This window comes from Ctenopharyngodon idella, chromosome 14, assembly GCF_019924925.1.
Source record: "Ctenopharyngodon idella isolate HZGC_01 chromosome 14, HZGC01, whole genome shotgun sequence".
NCBI classification, from domain to species: domain Eukaryota; kingdom Metazoa; phylum Chordata; class Actinopteri; order Cypriniformes; family Xenocyprididae; genus Ctenopharyngodon; species Ctenopharyngodon idella.
The window spans coordinates 106052-120218 of record NC_067233.1 but is presented as its reverse complement, the minus strand read 5'-3'; the positions used below and the strand labels follow the sequence as shown (position 1 = coordinate 120218).

Sequence of the window (14167 nt, the reverse complement as noted above, 5' to 3'; positions counted from 1 at the left end):
CATGAGCATTTTACCGTTTAATTGAGTAGCATCTGCCTGCAAAACCGGAGGCTGCATTTTCAGGACCGCATTTCTAGGACCCTAGATTTTTAGTGACAGCGCCACCTACCGAATTACAGGACCAGTGACCGCATGTTTTTCTGGAAGATGGACGATATTCAGAGTGTGAGTATCAAATGTGAATCAATTTTTATTTGTTTAACATTAAAAACAATTGTGATGCATTTAATTGCAAAGTGAAGTGATCGTGAGTTGCTGAATAGTCTTGAATGCACTTTATAGCTATCATATATTAGCTTCTAATGCTGTAAAACTAATTGTAAAGCATATTTGTTTAACAAAACTGTAGCACGACTGACAAGTGTGTTGACTTGGTGAGTACGGTATGATTAATAATCCTAGCCTGTACAATAACCTGTAGCACTTCGTTGTAAAATTTTGTTATTAAGTTAAAATAATCTTAATGTTTTAACTGTCACGTGCGTGCTCACTGTCAGCCTGCCCAGGTGAAAAAATACTATAGTAAATACTATACTGTTTTTGTACATTGTGTAGTATTTGTATAAATTAATAAATTGTAGTATACTGTATAAATTATAGTATTTACAACACTTTGTTAATGAATCACAGCATACTGTAGTATACAGTGAACTGATAAACTAATAAATACTGTAGTATACTTTATTATTTACTACAGTAAACTGTAGTGTATATTGTAGTATCATATACCCTATAGTTGTAGAAAACTTAGTACAGTATTGGGTAAAGGTATTTGTTTATATTACTATAGTATTGTTACCACAGCAAATACAGAATTACAACAAATTAATTCAAGTACTTTACTATAGTATGATTAAAAAAAACTATAGTATTTACAATAAATTACTATAGTATTTTTTCACCTGGGCATGTTTACCCTACAATACATGTTATGAGCATGTCTCTTCATTTTGACATTGTTTTTATAATGTTGATTGAGGCATTTGATGTTTTTAACAGTCAGACATAACAGAGAGATCATCATAATAATAATACCGCGTGTGATATTGTGTCATGTACTGTGTTCTCTATAAGTGATTTCAGTGCAGCCAATATATGACAAAAGAATAATAAATAAATTGGTCAAGTACTAGGCTTAGGCCTAAATTATGTCTATTTATTTATATGAAATGAACTTGAATGAATGTTTTATTTGACCAGTTGGACTCTCTCTTTTTCAAGAAACACACAATCCAAGAAGGAAGATCCTTTCCTGGACTATAGAGATGCACCACATGCTGCAAGGAGTTCCTCTGCCCGTTCTGCAGCTCTGCTTTTTTTGTTTCACCCAACAAAGTTGAGCAAAGTGAAATCTCATTTGAAGAGCCATTTCAAACACACAGTTCTCCATGAAGGTAACATTTGCAAACATTCTTTTGGGAAATGCAGTGTTATGATTAATTTAATTTGACCTCAATTCCTAGATCTGTGTATATTTCAATGAACAATTTTCTTTTGATAGACCATCATATATGGTCTGGCTGGGCTGCAGAATTTCTCTGCGGGATGTTGAGAAGACCTTCTTCTCTGGTCTGGATTATCATCACAGGTAAGAGTAGAAAATGTAATTTTTTAAGCATTATCAGTATTTCTGTTAACCCAGCAGTGATTATGTTCTCCATTTACTATTTCAGTGAAGTGGAAGAAAGAGAAAAGAGGGGAGAACATCTGTTGGTAGGTAGTGCTGCTGCATACTTCACAATCTGTGCTTTAAATATTTAAAGGTCAGGAAATGTCATGTCAATAACATGTTATTTCTATTCAGATTTCTTGCATCTTTTTCAATTAATTATTTTCTCAGTTCAGATGGGCTTTATTGACATCAAAGACATTTCAAGACCCTTTGTTCCCACAGCATCAAAATAAAATTTTTCCAAATCTTTGAACAGTATGCAATAACAGTAATATGAACATTAATTGGTATGAAGATTGATATAATTATTTTTGTATCGTATATAATGTGTGTGTGCTCTGTGGTCACTAAGATCTTTTAAATATGAAATTTAAAATTAGAGAATTGAACATGTTCAACTAAATGTTCCCTATTTCATTCACTTCTCTCCCTTTCTCTCTCTCTCTTTCTCTCTCTCTCTCTCTCTCTCTCTCTCTCTCTCTCTCAGGAGTCAGTGAAGAGATTGTCGCTGAAGTTCTTCTGTGTGGTTCACGTCATGAACAAATTTGTTTTTGTGTGTTCAACTGTTGTAATGTATTATTTTATAAAATATACACAATCTTAAATCTACCCCCAGAGTCATCCTTGTGTTTTCCCTCTGTACTTGAAAATGTGGTTGATCTAGTGATTGAAAAGCTATACCATGATTCCTTGTTTATTTTACTTGATGAGTTATTATATTATGCTAGTTAGTCACAATAATTACTCAACATTCAGCTCTTAGCAACCAGGTTTAATTGCAAGAATGAAAGTAGTATTTGGGTGTTATAAACCTTTAAAAACTCTAATTAGTCAGAATTGGGTGGAAATACTGCCTTGGTGGCACTTTTTTCGGTCCTCTAAAACTAGAGTCCTAGAACTGCAATCCTGAAATTGCGGTCTCCGGTATTGCAGAAAGATAATATTGTTTAATTTGAGAAAACTATTGTCATAACATATACACAGACACAGACAACCCGTCAAAATAAAAGTTTGGTTTAACTTGTGACAGAAATATAGCCATATATTCTTACTATGCACTACTAATATATTACTATTGTACAGTATAATGTATGTCTTAATGTAATACTACTACTATTAATATTAATACAATAATTTTTGTAATAATCATTTTATTCATGTTTTAATTTTAACAGTAAAAAAAAAAAAAAAGAATATTAAAAGTGTGCAGCACTTTCTTTGCTAAAAAATGAAAGGGTTTATTTAAATTTCATTTGATTAAAAATAAATGAACATTTTACGCCTCCATTTGATTACCAGAAAAAATTAAAATACACAGCATAGAAAAAAACACAGGGCCCTATTATTGTAAACAAATTAATAAATTAAGTTGGGCCCTACATATTGAACTGTCAGTGTTTACATAACATCATATCATATACAGGTGCTGGTCATATAATTAGAATATCATGAAAAAGTTCATTTTTTTATTGTAAATTATTTTTAAAAATGAAACTTTCATATATTCTAGATTCCCTACATGTAAAGTAAAACATTTCAAAAGTTTTTTTTTTTAAATTTTGATGATTAGAGCGTACAGCTAATGAAAGTCCAAAATCCAGTATCTCAAAATATTAGAATATTTTCTAAGATCAATCAAAAAATGGATTTGCTAAACAGAAAAGTTCAAGTTCTTTAAAGTATGTTCATTTGTGCACTCAATACTTGATCGGCAGGACATATTACAGCAAATGACTTGCTCCTAGCACAAATTACAGCATCAGTGAAGTGTGGCATGGAAGTGATCAGCCTGTGGCACTGCTGAGGCACTATTGAGCCTTCAGATCATCTGTATATTGTTGGATCGACTGTTTCTCATCTTTCTCTTGAAAATATCCCATAGATTCAGGTCAGGCATGTTGGCTGGCCAATAAAGCACAGTAATATCATGGTCAGCAAACCACTTGGAAGTGGTTTTTGCACTGTGGGCAGGTGCTAAAGTCCTGCTGGAAAAGGAAATCAGCATCTCCATAAAGCTTGTCAGCAGATGGAAGCATAAAGTGCTCCAAAATCTCCTGGAAGATGGCTGCATTGACTTTGCACTTGATAAAACACAATGGACCAACACCAGCAGACGTCACGCCCCCCCAAATCATTATTGACTTCAGAAACTTCACACTAGACTTCAAGCAGCTTGGATTCTGTGCCTCTCCAGTCTTCCTTCAGACTCTGGGACCATGATTTCAACATGAAATGCAAAACTTACTTTTATCTGAAAAGAGGACTTTCGACCACTGTTCACTGTCCAGTTCTTTTTCTCCTTAGCCCAGGTAAGATGCTTCTGACGTTGTCTCTGGTTCAGAAGTGGCTTGGTAGTCCTTTTCCTGAAGATGTCTGAGTGTGGTGACTCTTGATGCGCTGACTCCGGCTTCATTCTACTCATTGTGAAGCTCTCCCAAGTGTTTGAATCGGCTTTACTTGACAGTATTCTCAAGCTTGCGGTCATCCCTGTTGCTTGTGCACCTTTGCCTACCCAATTTCTTCCTTCCAGTCAACTTTGCATTTAATATGCTTTGATACATCACTCTGTAAACAGCCACCCCATTCAGTAATGACCATCTGTGACTTACTCTCTTTGTGGAGGGTGTCAATGATTGTCTCCTGGACCATTGCCAAGTCAGCAGTCTTCCCCATTAGTGTGGTTTCAAAGAACAAGAGATACCCGGAATTTATACTGTAGGGATGGTCATTTAATGAAACTCAAATGTAAATATTCTAATATTTTGAGATACTGGATTTTGGACTTTCATTAGCTGTACACTCTAATCAACAAATTAAAAAAAAAAAACTTTTGAAATGTTTTACTTTACATGTAGGAAATCTAGAATATATGAAAGTTTCATTTTTTAAAATAAATTACAATAAAAAAATGAACTTTTTCATGATATTCTAATTATATGACCAGCACCTGTATATATATTTTTTTCATTGCATCGTATTGCATTGAAGTGCATTGTGTTGAATCGAATCTAAATCGTATTGCACCGCGCTGTAATAGGGGTGAATCGTATCGCATTGCATCGATAGTGGCTTCATATTAGGGGTGGGCGATATGGCAAAAATATCATATCACGATTTTTTTCAGGAAAATCACGATTCATGATTTTTATCACGATTCTTCATGTCATGTTGTTTTTTGCTATTTTGCAAGTGACTGAGCATTACAGCCAAACTAATTTCCCTATTTTAAAAACAAAGCCTTACAAAATAACAAAATATAAAATAAAATTAAAAATGGCAGACATTTAGGCCAAAGTGGCGACAATCTTTGTCATTATTTTTTATCTGTTATTTGTTATTATTTGTTATTAATTTTATCTTTGTTATTAAAAAAGAAGAAAAACATAGGCTACATATTATACAAATGAAATTAATAAAATGATTTATTTTTTCAGCTACAGTAGATGTATTTAACAATAGCATTCAAGTAAAAAATTAAATGAACAAATATAAAAATATAACACTAGACTTCGCTGTATAAATTATACATTGATTCTTAATAAAGCTAATGTATTAAAGTTCTCAGTCAAGAGCAAAAAGTTATTTTGAAGAATGTAACCAGACAGTTGCTGGTCCACAGTGACTATGTTTTTCCTACCATGGAAGTCAATAGAGACCAGCAACTGTCCGGCTAACCCACATTCTCCAAAATATTTTATTTTGTGTTCTGCACAAGAAAGAAATTAATACAGTTTTGAAGCAACATTACAGTGAACTATCCCTTTAAGGACAAGCGACCGCATGGTTAATATTAGGCTGCTCTGTCACTTTAAAGACCTGCGCGTATATCTAATATACAGCCACGCATCCAGTTTTCTCTCAAATGTTTACTTTCACTTTAGACATAACCAACTGTGTTTATGTAAACTTTGTGCGTATTTGACAGTATTAGAGCAATCGGACTCTAAAGATAACTTAGTAATCAGGCGCTGTTTGACAGGCTTTTAGTGCCTGTGCGCTTCGCGTGAACGCGCTCTGAAAAACACATGTCGGAACAGCGCATCAGCACGAGAAAGAAAAGTTTAACCGGCAAGGCACATGAAATAATGAACTTTTGTGGATTGAAGTGTCCCGCGAATATTACTCTACCGCTGCGTTAAAATGTGATGTGAATGTTCGTCACGTTGAACAGTATGCTGAGAACTGCAACTGATAGAAAGCACTAGCACGATACTACGATATTTCTTCATAGGCAGATCGTGGAGACATTTTAATCGTCCACGATCAAAAATCGTTATATCGCACACCCCTACTTCATATGTATCTTTAATGTATCATATCGTTGGCTATGCATCGAGATGAGTATCGCATCGGCCTCAGTTATGGAGATGAACATCCCTTGAACAGACTAAAAACAGTGTAACAAATGACTGTAGATTATTCTGACAGAGTTACAGTTATACTGGACTAATGCTACTTTTCACTAAATCTTAATTCATTGAGCAAAATGTGTATTTAGAGGTTGTAAACTACACTTTAAATGACTTAAATTGATTCATGTACAAAATTTTCTTATGTTGAAAATGTGAAATCTGTCCATTTAAATATTAACTTTTCTATTGTTTCTATATTGATCTATATATTAATCTCCAGTGATAAATTCACTTATTTGTGGAGTGAGGACGGATCCAGACTTGGATTGTAACTAGTGTCCTCAAATGCTTCTGTCTTGGTTTGTTCATATCATGAAGTTTCCATGATTTTGCTGGTGTATTAGTGACTGTATGGCATTTATTCATGATTCATTTAACTCACACATGAACTGAACATGGATTTGAGTCATTTTCTCTTTCTGTCTTCAGTCTGAATAGATGCAGTATTACAGAGAAACAGAGTCTCATCCTGACTAAAGCTCTGAAATCAAACCCGTCACACCTGAGAGAGCTGAACCTGAGAGGGAATATAATAGGAAACACAGGAGTGAAGCACTTATGTGACGTACTGAAGGATTCACACTGTAAACTGGAGAGATTGAGGTCAGTAACATTCACATACAACAAAAAAAAGTGTTTTGATATTGAATAAAACAGAATAAAGAGTTTTTTTCCCATTTCTCCTCATGTAGGTTAAGCTGCTGTTCTATGACAGATGAAGATTGTTCTGCTCTGACTTCAGCTCTGAAATCAAACCCGTCACACCTGAGAGAGCTGAACCTGAGCAGGAATAATCTAGGAGACTCTGGAGTGAAAAACCTCAGTGATCTACTGATGAACCCACAATTCAAGCTGGAGAAACTAGAGTTAGTATCATTATACTGTACAGCAGTTACAGTGAGATTAAAGTTCACTGTTTAGTTTAAGACAACTGGACTCAAGTCACATCATTTATAGCGCTGCACTTTCTGCTGTTTCTCCATCTGAAGAAAGATTCAGAAATACTATTAGTTAACGGCTTGTTATGTGAATCAGTAGAATGTTTATTTAGAGGTTGTTAACTACTTCTATTGTTTCTATATTGATCCTATATATTAATCTCCAGTGATAAATTCACTTATTTGTGGAGTGAGGACGGATCCAGACTTGGATTGTAACTAGTGTCCTCAAATGCTCCTGTCTTGGTTTGTTCATATCATGAAGTTTCCATGATTTTGCTGGTGTATTAGTGACTGTATGGCATTTATTAATGATTCATTTAACTCACACATGAACTGAACATGGATTTGAGTCATTTTCTCTTTCTGTCTTCAGTCTGAATAGATGCAGAATTACAGAGAAACAGTGTGTCATCCTGACTTCAGCTCTGAAATCAAACCCGTCACACCTGAGAGAGCTGAACCTGAGCTGGAATATAATAAAAAACAAAGGAGTGAAGCACTTATGTGACGTACTGAAGGATTCACACTGTAAACTGGAGAGATTGAGGTCAGTAACATTCACATACAAGAATCAAAATGCTGAAAATCACTTGAACAGTTTCAACTAAAACACTTTATTCTCAATATCTCATGAAGAGTCTGAGTTCACGTTATATTTGTGTAAAATTCTTCTCCTTAATATTTTGTGATCTGGTGAAATGATGATGATGATCTCACTTCCTCTGTCTGTTTTATTTACTTATTCTGTAAAGTCACATCATCTTCATAAGTTATTTTCTTTTCTCTTATTTTCTACTCTCTCTCTTTCTCTCTGCTAATGTAGGTTAAGCTGCTGTTATATGACAGATGAAGATTGTTCTGCTCTGACTTCAGCTCTGAAATCAAACCCATCACACCTGAGAGAGCTGAACCTGAGCTGGAATAAACTAGGAGACTCTGGAGTGAAAAACCTCAGTGATCTACTGATGAACCCACAATTCAAGCTGGAGAAACTAGAGTTAGTATCATTATACTGTACAGCAGTTACAGTGAGATTAAAGTTCACTGTTTAGTTTAAGACAACTGGACTCAAGTCACATCATTTATAGCGCTGCACTTTCTGCTGTTTCTCCATCTGAAGAAAGATTCAGAAATACTATTAGTTAACGGCTTGTTATGTGAATCAGTAGAAAGAGCATTAAACTTTGTGGATATAAAATAGTTTCATATGCTGAAATCTGACAAATCTTTGCTTTGAAACAATACAGAAGTGAGAACAGACTAAAAACAAAGTAACAAATGACAGTAGATTATTCTGACAGAGTTACAGTTATACTGGACTAATGCTACTTCTCACTAAATCTTAATTCATTGAGCAAAATGTGTATTTAGAGGTTGTAAACTACACTTTAAAATGACTTAAAGGGGTGGTTCACAAATTTTTTTTCTAGGCTTGATTTGTTTTATGGGGCGCAGTTTAACATGTCTTGCTTCGTTTTAAAAAAAAAAAAAAAATGCTGTATTTTTCATATATTGTACCTTTATTTTACACCGTTCTCTCCATTGTCATTTGCTGGTTGACTTCCTGGTTCTATGATATCACTCCCTCCAAAATACGCAATGGGCTCAGATTGGTTAGCTGGCCCAGTGTATTGTGATTCGCTGAAGCGCCTAGTTCACGTTGTCCGGAAATGCCACGCCCCTTACCATTACGGGCAATAGTTGCATGTGCTTCGGTGGAAATGTAAATAATGGCATCAATATTGCCGTATCAATTTGAGTCCGAATCAGACCCAGATAGCAGTAATGAAGAGGGTCAAGCAGAACCTCTGCAAGCACAGCTTTTAAAGGGCGTTTCTGACTGGTTAGTATTTCTGTTTGTATTTGTGTCAAAGTGTTTAGATATGCTGTCACTTGTGAATGTTACTGCTGTTTATGTTAGCTTTTGATATACGGTTTTATCCTGATTAAAGCTTTACTGTAGCTTGATACATGACTGAGTAATAGCATTTTTGTAAAGGTATTGTAAAGTTTGTTGGTGTTTGTAGGCGTTTGTTGGAGAAGTATGAAATAGAGTTTAGCTAACTGGCTAGTGAAGCTAAACCACATTGGTCTTTGTTTACGTCCTTGATGCAACCAAAAAATAGCAACAGAACTATACTTTTAAAAGACATGTACAAACAATAAAACATACTTACAGTTTGGGGCCCATAAACAGCAGATTCTGCTTTTAAAGTGGGAACTGCTCCATCTTTCAGTAATAACCTTTGTGCAAATCCAGCATTGAACTCGTGTAGATTCTGGAAGTTGTCTTCTGTGAAATGTGCAGCACAGACAGCTAAATTAGGAGTATAAATGTCAGGAACAGAATTAAACATACATTTTAACCAGTGTTCCCGAAGTCCAGCGTCCCTAGGAAGGCCAAACACAGAAGACTTGCAATCGGGGTGAAAATAACATTGTTTCGATGGCATGGCTACAACACTGTACTACAACAACTCTTCCATAATGCCACGCGACATGGCCTCGCCCACTTTGTTGCATGTCACCAACCCGGGAAGAAGCTTGTTGTAGTCCAAACCGGTTGAAATTGTAGGCATTAAACTGCCATAACTTTAAAAGACAACATCTCTGTTTGCATTGAACTTTCAGCGCTGTAACTTTGCAGATGTTGTTTATGCTCAAGCAGCAACATTACACACTAACTAAAGTTAAAAAAGTGAAATCATAATCAACCACCCCTTTAAAATAAAGTGATTCATGTATAAGATTTTCTAATGTTGAAAATGTGAAATCAGTCCATTTAAATGTATACTTTTCTATTGTTCCTATATTGATCCTATATATTAATCTCCAGTGATAAATTCACTTATTTGTGGAGTGAGGACGGATCCAGACTTGGATTGTAACTAGTGTCCTCAAATGATCCTGTCTTGGTTTGTTCATATCATGAAGTTTCCATGATTTTGCTGGTGTATTAGTGACTGTATGGCATTTATTAATGATTCATTTAACATGAACTGAACATGGATTTGAGTCATTTTCTCTTTCTGTCTTCAGTCTGAGTGGATGCAGTATTACAGAGAAACAGTGTGTCATCCTGACTTCAGCTCTGAAATCAAACCCATCACACCTGAGAGAGCTGGACCTGAGCAGGAATCAAATAAACACAGGAGTGAAGCACTTATGTGACGTACTGAAGGATTCACACTGTAAACTGGAGAGATTGAGGTCAGTAACATTCACATACAACAAAGAAAAAGTGTTTTGATATTGAATAAAACAGAATAAAGAGTTTTTTCCCATTTCTCCTAATGTAGGTTAAGCTGCTGTTGTATGACAGATGAAGATTGTTCTGCTCTGACTTCAGCTCTGAAATCAAACCCATCACACCTGAGAGAGCTGGACCTGAGCAGGAATGAACTAGGAGACTCTGGAGTGAAAAACCTCAGTGATCTACTGATGAACCCACAATTCAAGCTGGAGAAACTAGAGTTAGTATCATTATACTGTACAGCAGTTACAGTGAGATTAAAGTTCACTGTTTAGTTTAAGACAACTGGACTCAAGTCACATCATTTATAGCGCTGCACTTTCTGCTGTTTCTCCATCTGAAGAAAGATTCAGAAATACTGTTAGTTAACGGCTTGTTATGTGAATCAGTAGAAAGAGCATTAAACTTTGTGGATATAAAATAGTTTCATATGCTGAAATCTGACAAATCTTTGCTTTGAAACAATACAGAAGTGAGAACAGACTAAAAACAGCGTAACAAATGACAGTAGATTATTCTGACAGAGTTACAGTTATACTGGACTAATGCTACTTTTCACTAAATCTTCATTTATTGAGCAAAATGTGTATTTAGAGGTTGTAAACTACACTTTAAAATGACTTAAAGGGGTGGTTCACAAATTTTTTTTCTAGGCTTGATTTGTTTTATGGGGCGCAGTTTAACATGTCTTGCTTCGTTTTTTTTATTTTTTAAAAATGCTGTATTTTTCATATATTGTACCTTTATTTTACACCGTTCTCTCCATTGTCATTTGCTGGTTGACTTCCTGGTTCTATGATATCACTCCCTCCAAAATACGCAATGGGCTCAGATTGGTTAGCTGGCCCAGTGTATTGTGATTCGCTGAAGCGCCTAGTTCACGTTGTCCGGAAATGCCACGCCCCTTACCATTACGGGCAATAGTTGCATGTGCTTCGGTGGAAATGTAAATAATGGCGTCAATATTGCCGTATCAATTTGAGTCCGAATCAGACCCAGATAGCAGTAATGAAGAGGGTCAAGCAGAACCTCTGCAAGCACAGCTTTTAAAGGGCGTTTCTGACTGGTTAGTATTTCTGTTTGTATTTGTGTCAAAGTGTTTAGATATGCTGTCACTTGTGAATATTACTGCTGTTTATGTTAGCTTTTGATATACGGTTTTATCCTGATTAAAGCTTTACTGTAGCTTGATACATGACTAAGTAATAGCATTTTTGTAAAGGTATTGTAAGGTTTGTTGGTGTTTGTAGGTGTTTGTTGGAGAAGTATGAAATAGAGTTTAGCTAACTGGCTAGTGAAGCCAAACCACATTGGTCTTTGTTTACGTCCTTGATGCAACCAAAAAATAGCAACAGAACTATACTTTTAAAAGACATGTACAAACAATAAAACATACTTACAGTTTGGGGCCCATAAACAGCAGATTCTGCTTTTAAAGTGGGAACTGCTGCATCTTTCAGTAATAACCTTTGTGCAAATCCAGCATTGAACTCGTGTAGATTCTGGAAGTTGTCTTCTGTGAAATGTGCAGCACAGACAGCTAAATTAGGAGTATAAATGTCAGGAACAGAATTAAACATACATTTTAACCAGTGTTCCCGAAGTCCAGCGTCCCTAGGAAGGCCAAACACAGAAGACTTGCAATCGGGGTGAAAATAACATTGTTTCGATGGCATGGCTATAACACTGTACTGCAACAACTCTTCCATAATGCCACGCGACATGGCCTCGCCCACTTTGTTGCATGTCACCAACCCGGGAAGAAGCTCGTTGTAGTCCAAACCGGTCGTAATTGTAGGCATTAAACTGCCATAACTTTAAAAGACAACATCTCTGTTTGCATTGAACTTTTAGCGCTGTAACTTTGCAGATGTTGTTTATGCTCAAGCAGCAACATTACACACTAACTAAAGTTAAAAAAGTGAAATCATAATCAACCACCCCTTTAAAATAAAGTGATTCATGTATAAGATTTTCTAATGTTGAAAATGTGAAATCAGTCCATTTAAATGTATACTTTTCTATTGTTTCTATATTGATCCTATATATTAATCTCCAGTGATAAATTCACTTATTTGTGGAGTGAGGACGGATCCAGACTTGGATTGTAACTAGTGTCCTCAAATGCTCCTGTCTTGGTTTGTTCATATCATGAAGTTTCCATGATTTTGCTGGTGTATTAGTGACTGTATGACATTTATTAATGATTCATTTAACATGAACTGAACATGGATTTGAGTCATTTTCTCTTTCTGTCTTCAGTCTGAGTGGATGCAGTATTACAGAGAAACAGTGTGTCATCCTGACTTCAGCTCTGAAATCAAACCCATCACACCTGAGAGAGCTGAACCTGAGCAGGAATATAATAAAAAACACAGGAGTGAAGCACTTATGTGACGTATTGAAGGATTCACACTGTAAACTGGAGAGATTGAGGTCAGTAACATTCACATACAACAAAGAAAAAGTGTTTTGATATTGAATGAAACAGAATAAAGAGTTTTTTCCCATTTCTCCTCATGTAGGTTAAGCTGCTGTTGTATGACAGATGAAGATTGTTCTGCTCTGACTTCAGCTCTGAAATCAAACCCATCACACCTGAGAGAGCTGAACCTGAGCTGGAATAATCTAGGAGACTCAGGAGTGAAAAACCTCAGTGATCTACTGATGAACCCACAATTCAAGCTGGAGAAACTAGAGTTAGTATCATTATAATGTACAGCAGTTACAGTGAGATTAAAGTTCACTGTTTAGTTTAAGACAACTGGACTCAAGTCACATCATTTATAGCGCTGCACTTTCTGCTGTTTCTCCATCTGAAGAAAGATTCAGAAATACTATTAGTTAACGGCTTGTTATGTGAATCAGTAGAAAGAGCATTAAACTTTGTGGATATAAAATAGTTTCATATGCTGAAATCTGACAAATCTTTGCTTTGAAACAATACAGAAGTGAGAACAGACTAAAAACAGTGTAACAAATGACAGTAGATTATTCTGACAGAGTTACAGTTATACTGGACTAATGCTACTTTTCACTAAATCTTCATTTATTGAGCAAAATGTGTATTTAGAGGTTGTAAACTACACTTTAAAATGACTTAAAGGGGTGGTTCACAAATTTTTTTTCTAGGCTTGATTTGTTTTATGGGGTGCAGTTTAACATGTCTTGCTTCGTTTAAAAAAAAAAAAAAAAATGCTGTATTTTTCATATATTTTACCTTTATTTTACACCGTTCTCTCCATTGTCATTTGCTGGTTGACTTCCTGGTTCTATGATATCACTCCCTCCAAAATACGCAATGGGCTCAGATTGGTTAGCTGGCCCAGTGTATTGTGATTCGCTGAAGCGCCTAGTTCACGTTGTCCGGAAATGCCACGGCCCTTACATTACGGGCAATAGTTGCATGTGCTTCGGTGGAAATGTAAATAATGGCGTCAATATTGCTGTATCAATTTGAGTCCAAATCAGACCCAGAAAGCAGTAATAAAGAGGGTCAAGCAGAACCTCTGCAAGCACAGCTTTTAAAGGGCGTTTCTGACTGGTTAGTATTTCTGTTTGTATTTGTGTCAAAGTGTTTAGATATGCTGTCACTTGTGAATATTACTGCTGTTTATGTTAGCTTTTGATATACGGTTTTATCCTGATTAAAGCTTTACTGTAGCTTGATACATGACTGAGTAATAGCATTTTTGTAAAGGTATTGTAAAGTTTGTTGGTGTTTGTAGGTGTTTGTTGGAGAAGTATGAAATAGAGTTTAGCTAACTGGCTAGTGAAGCCAAACCGTGTTGGTCTTTGTTTACGTCCTTGATGCAACCAAAAAATAGCAACAGAACTATACTTTTAAAAGACATGTACAAACAATAAAACATACTTACAGTTTGGGGCC

The 14167-nt window shown here is 35.6% G+C and overlaps 1 protein-coding gene across 1 annotated transcript in view; it reads left to right on the top strand.

The window, feature by feature from the left end:
• LOC127494395 (uncharacterized) overlaps positions 1-14167 on the top strand; it is a 492193-nt gene that overhangs the window by 407937 nt on the left and 70089 nt on the right. The gene's annotated exons all lie outside the window — the stretch shown is intronic.